At 36.0% G+C, this 6,087-nt stretch overlaps 1 long non-coding RNA gene across 2 annotated transcripts; it reads left to right on the top strand.

Moving 5' to 3' along the window:
* The first annotated feature begins 2,739 nt into the window (after window positions 1-2,739).
* LOC120440965 lies at window positions 2,740-4,221 on the top strand. Of its 2 annotated transcripts, none has more exons than XR_005613673.1 (5): window positions 2,740-2,778; window positions 3,471-3,580; window positions 3,771-3,830; window positions 3,924-4,014; window positions 4,180-4,221. It is a non-coding gene; the product is annotated as an uncharacterized LOC120440965 (long non-coding RNA). The 2 variants fall into 2 exon arrangements; XR_005613672.1 differs by having other exon boundaries at window positions 2,740-2,783.
* Window positions 4,222-6,087: the final 1,866 nt, after the last annotated feature.

The raw sequence follows: 6,087 nt of genomic DNA, 5'->3' as shown, positions 1-6,087 counted from the left end.
TTGTTGGCATGGATCAAATCTTTGTTATAGGACTGATAGGGTCAAACAAATGCTACTCCAGGCTTCACTGGGCTTACTGTGTTTTATTCTCCTCATTCTGATGCTCTGATCTGATACTGATACATTAGTGGTATGGGAATTTTGCTGTGTTTAGCATTTAGCATAATAATTTGAGCCATACATCTATCTTGGAACCCTGCAACTACAGAAAAATGCAAACGTGGAATATTTTGTGTGTGTAATGGTGTGAGTAATAACTAATTGTCTTTGAATCAGGCTAGGATGAGAACAAAAAAGGAACACGATCAAAGCTTTACATCTTAAACATTTCTGGTTAAAATGACAAAACATAGCACACTTTAGATCACATCAACTGTAACTGTATAAAGATTAAATATTTGAAAACTTGTGGAAGTTAAGAAGTTGCACTGTTTAATAGCAACACAGCTGTTCAGCTTTTTCTGGTGTAGATGGACCAAAACTTAGATTGTGGTATTTTTAGGCTGAATGACGGTAAACTGTATATTGCATATCTCTGTACTTTCTATGAGGTGCTCAGGTTTACGTGTTAAAAACTATGTGAAATGTCACAGGCATGTTTAACCCATGACACACAGCTTAAGTGTACTGATTAGCATACCCATGATGTCATTGCACAGAATTTGCATTTGATCTTGTGTCAGCTGCACGTGTTGATAAAATGCTCCTGATTCTGCTTCTCGCCTGATGCACAGCCTTTGGACTTGGACACTGGGATCTCTCATCATCAGTGATGGCCCTACACATGAATGTTAGCTGAATTTAACACAGAATCTTTGCTATTTAAACAAGTTTGTGCTTTACTGTACGAGCGAAAGTGAGCTACGGGGTTTTCTTGAAGGGAAGATTGATCAAAGTTAAATTAAATGTACAGGAACTGATATATATGGGCAGGTTACGAAATTCTATGAATGCACGTTGCCTTCTTATACACTACCCAAAGGTAACACCCTGTTCTATAGTCAAGGAAACTGAGTGAGGCATCACAGGTTACAAAAACACCCAGATAAACCTTTCATGATATTAAATCATTTATTAAGAAATATGAACGAGCCATGGAGTCAGCTTTGGAGGGACCAAATCTAAGTTTGAGGTCTGGGCTTTTCCATTATCCTCCCCCCTCCAAAGAACATGGACTATATTTTTCATGCATATAACAACGATTATCATATAACAATATACTCACTTATTGTCTTTTACTAATCCACACCGCTACCATCTGACTGACTCATTTTCACACTTCTCTCCACATGCTTTTTCCTTTTATCTGGCATACCTAATGGTGGTTCCCACATGAGCTAATGATGAAGTGGGAATGGGAATGTAAGCTGACTGCAGTAAAAAATGTTTTCACTTTTTAATATGAACTTAATAATCAGTTATTTAGGATTGAGAATGAACCCAGTATTTACAATATATAGATATGTTATATATGAAAGTAAATTCATAAATTACATGCAGCACAACACAGACTGGGCTTTCTGACTAATATATCCTAATAGAAATATAGTTGTGAAGCTTGTGAGCATCATAGTTGGCTGGTGGGTAAATATGTAGCTAATTTACTTTTGCTATAGCTCGGCAATGATTGCTCATGCACTGTAACAAAAGTCAGTAAAATATACAGCAAAACACCGTCAAATTCCAACGGTAATGGAGCGTAAAACCAAAAACTTCCTTTTACTGTATTAAATAGATTGAATAACCGTTAATTGTGAGACTGGATAAAACTTTGTTTTTTACTGTAATAAAATGTTGAAATTATAAATATTGTCTGTGAAAACAAATAAATATGCATACATTTTACAATTAAATATTGTAATGTTGAAAATGTCTGAAAAACTTAGATTTTACGGTATTATTTGAGTAAAACTACATCTTTTGGGGTTGTGCACATTGGAATTCACAGTATAAAGCTGTAGATTTTAAGCAAACAAAACATTCATTTTACAGAAGCAAGATGTTAAAAATAGGGTCCACCGTAATAATACAACCAGTAAATACCATTAAAAAAAAAAAAAGCAAATATCAGCAGTGAAAGACAATAAAATTGATAGTATTTTTTTTTTTTTAAAAATTCAGATACTGATATACAGATTAAAAGTTAGGCCTGCAGTATATCATTGTTAACCTTCTGATAAAAAAAAATCAACAGCAAAAGAAGATGTTAAAAATAAAGTTCATGGTTGTGAATAAAATTGATTTCAATAATCTTTTTTAATTATTATTTTAAAACAACTTTATGTTGTTGTGTTTCACGCCATATTATCAGACCACCTTAAGTGGGTCCGCCTTAAATTTTGAGTTTGTGTGATCGCTGTTGATTGGTAGCTAAACTGCTGGTAAACTGTGTACAGACGTTTTACGTTCGAATTGCAGAGAAAAAAAATTCTGGTAGCAACATTGTGCAGTATGAGCGAACCATTTCACCAAAAAAAGGGGAAGCAAGGCAAGACGTGGCTGCAGCGGTCTGCAGACGTGACTTCTGATCAAATTCGAACCTCCTCCTAAAGAAACAAAGAGCGACATTACATTGCGGGATGACGTCACCTGAAAATGACCAATAGCGCGGCGCGCTGCTGAGCTGTGTGCCAACCGCTCTTTTTTTTCATGCAGGAGACTCAAGTTGGCTTCGCTAACGGACACAGTTTTGAACTCGTATATTAGCGCCATTTATTGCTGCTTGGACCACAGCATCTTGAATTTGTAGACATCCTGGCAGCTTACAATTAGTTCGAGGTGAGGTGAGTACATGCAACTTCAAGTTATCTCTGTTATAAAAATCCACCAGCCCAGCGTTTATAGATAATTTTAGCAGTTCGTTTTTTATGAGTGAGGTTGTGAATTTAGTTAGCATTTGTGAGTTGAGTTAGCATTAGTGTCACGAGGGAAGCATTGCTCTGGATTAGTTTCTGTGTTTGGCGTGCTAGGGAGGAATTACCAAAGTACATGGAGTTATGTTAACCTGTAATTTCCTTGGTAAGGTAGTTCAGTCATCAAGGGGCTACGTGATTTTTTTTGGTCAAAACCCATCATGTCTCAAGCTAGTACTCTACCAGGATGCCTTTGAAGTCGTTAACCCTTTAGGCTCTGCAAGGACAAAACACAAGGTATTATTTGTATATGCATCAGTGGCAAACTTGCCACTTCATGTACGCTCAGACACAGATCACATGTCTCTTGTCTTACTGTGCAGGGAGAAAGATTTTAAAGAGTTTGGTCATGCTAATGTGTTCTCTGAATTACTGGCAGACTTGAAAGAATTGGAGGACAGTGGGATTGTTGCATCAGATGAAACTAGAGTCAAAGGAACTTTGTTTTGCATTGCTGGTGATAATCTGGGTTCTCACTGTATTGGTGGCTTCACTGAAAACTTTAGTTCTTCAAAGTACTTCTGCAGGTACTGCCTGATAACGAAATCTGAATTTCAGGGTGCTGACCCAAATCTGTGTGGACCAGAACGTACCAAAGAGAACTACAACTCTGCTGTTGATCGCCTCCAGATTGACAATACACCAGACGTCGAAGGAGTGAAGTTCAGGTCAGTGTTCAATTCACTGAAATACTTCAACGTTTGTATGCCAGGCTTGCCACCATGTCTAGGTCATGATATCTTTGAGGGAGTAAACAGATTCAAGAAGATATTTTACACATTTCTTTGTTGTCTGTCTCTAAATCTTATTTTGTCTTTATTATGATTAAAAGGTTTGTTTTGTTCCTGCCCTTTTCAGACACTGAATTTGAGCAGAAACCATAAGGATACTCAAAGGACCTGTGACTCTCAGGAAATGGTGAGATTTCAGGTCATAATCTTTTTTTTTTTTTTCCATTAAATTCATTTTCCTTTTCCCTTTACAATATTGCTGTTTTGTTTTTGTAAACAGCATCAAATGAGAGGGACAGATGAAACAGTTTCAAGACAATGGCAGGAAAAACATGCTGAAGATTGAAACAAACCTTGGCTGGAAATATTTGGTATGTGTTTTACCGTAAATCAAATTGTTGAAAACATTCAGCTACACTGCAACACAGGGAAACTTGATTTGCACTTATTTTGTTACTTTAATTTCTTGTCTCATTATTTTTGTCAGTTATTATTGTTTATGGTGTATGCCCTTCTTGTTTTCTTTCTGAATGCAGAAGGTATCTAGCCAGTCCACAATGAAAGCTTCGTTGCACCCATGAGTCTTCTGGCAGAAATGATGGCGCCTGTATTCTTTGGTTTCCCTAAACATCACACCCTGCCTGTTTATACGAGGCTCTTCAATTAAGTCTGCACCCAAAGATTCAATAAGAGGTAAGCAGTGGTATTATTCAAGTTTTGCTAAAGAAAGATGGACAGGAGACACTAATCTTAATCAGCCGAGCTCAGGTTCATGTCCAGGTGAGCAGTTTCATATGCTATAAAATGTAGATTGAATGATAGGTCTCATCACCATGCATTCAGCCATTAACTTCAAGTTCTATGATAAATCAATAGAAAACTTAAATACGTTTTCCAACAAATTATGATTGTGATTAGGGCTGCGTTGTCTATGTATCACTTTTACATAAGTAGATTTAAAGGATAACTATTGCCAAAACGCAACCTGGGCTGTTTTTTTTTTTTTACTGTATCGATTTTGATGCGCTCAAATTTATGCCCGGCCCCTAGTATTCCCATTCACTGGCTATTGACCACAAAACAAAATCACGGTCAATCTCAAAAACGGCTTGTTTGTCGTAATTATGCTTTTAGATATATGTTTGTCTCGTTTACAGTAAAAAAAAAAAACAGCCCAGGTTGCATTTTGACAATAGCTATCCTTTAAGAACTGTATATTTTACACTTAAGAAATCATTTATCATTAGATCTGTTTTTTGGCAGCACGTTTTGTTCATTTCTGTGCATTTTGCTCAAGCACTGATCAAACTTTGTCCATTTTTTGCTGCAGAGGGATCCTGCCAGTCCAAAGTGAACTCCTGATGGACATTGAAGTACTCCTGCAGAGCTTGTATCTTCGACACCATGCGCATTAGAAACTCCACTGAGTCCTTTCCTTCACCAAGGCAGGACCCAGTGACTCATTACTGTTGATAGGTCAGGGCCAGGTAATATTTTGTTTCATGTTTATTCATTCCTCTATGGATTACCAGCCATATATATGGACACATGCTGTATTCTCAAGATCTATGCTGTTTTGTAGGAATAGAAAATGATATGTTTAGTCTGTTTTCAAATAGTATGTCAAATTTTCTCATTGTTTATCAGTAATATTCACTACCTTGGCTATATATGAGCATCTTTAGGTTTTTCTATATTTAGCGGTTGCAAATGTAAAATGTACGGTAAACCATTTATGTTCCTCATATTGTACTGTATTTTTAGCGGTAAAATACCGGCAGCTGTGGTAGCCAGGAATTTACCGTAAAATGTATCTGGTCAAAATAAAATGCTGTAATTTGTTATACAATTTCACTGTGTTTTTTACTGTCAAAGGTTTTAATAAGGTTTAACATATTTCTGTTATTTTTACAGTTATTTACAATAATAGGGTCTATCCTATTACTGTTAAATTAACAACAAATTACTGTAAATATTATTATATCATAACCTTTTTTTTTACTGCAAATATCCGTAAAAAGCTATGGAAAGTTGCATTTTTTACATTAAATTGCTGTATAATTGACAAATATATTTGTTTTTTTCTATCATGATTTTGGTAAAATAATACGTTGTCTACCTTAAAATTTAGGGTTACAAAACCAGTATACCGTATTGTCTTTTACAGATTCCACATTTTTTTCACGGTATATTCCTGGCTACCACAGCTGCCGGTATTTTACCGTAAATTTGACAGTTTTTTTTTTACAGTGTGTAAGTGATGTCTGATTTATTCGCACTCAGAAATTCCACTTCATGTAATTGCTGACACTTTTAGCAAAATAGTATCTATTATCACAATTACAGTCCCATGACGTACATTAACGTTAACCTTACGTTTTCATGCATGTCCATGCCGAAATGAAGCATTCAAGTGTCAGTTAGACTGGCACATTGGTGCGGTA

This window comes from Oreochromis aureus, linkage group 7 (genome assembly GCF_013358895.1).
Source record: "Oreochromis aureus strain Israel breed Guangdong linkage group 7, ZZ_aureus, whole genome shotgun sequence".
Classification (NCBI taxonomy): Eukaryota; Metazoa; Chordata; class Actinopteri; order Cichliformes; family Cichlidae; genus Oreochromis; species Oreochromis aureus.
Note: the sequence above shows the minus strand (reverse complement) of the source record. Positions and strands in the feature narration are given on the sequence as shown.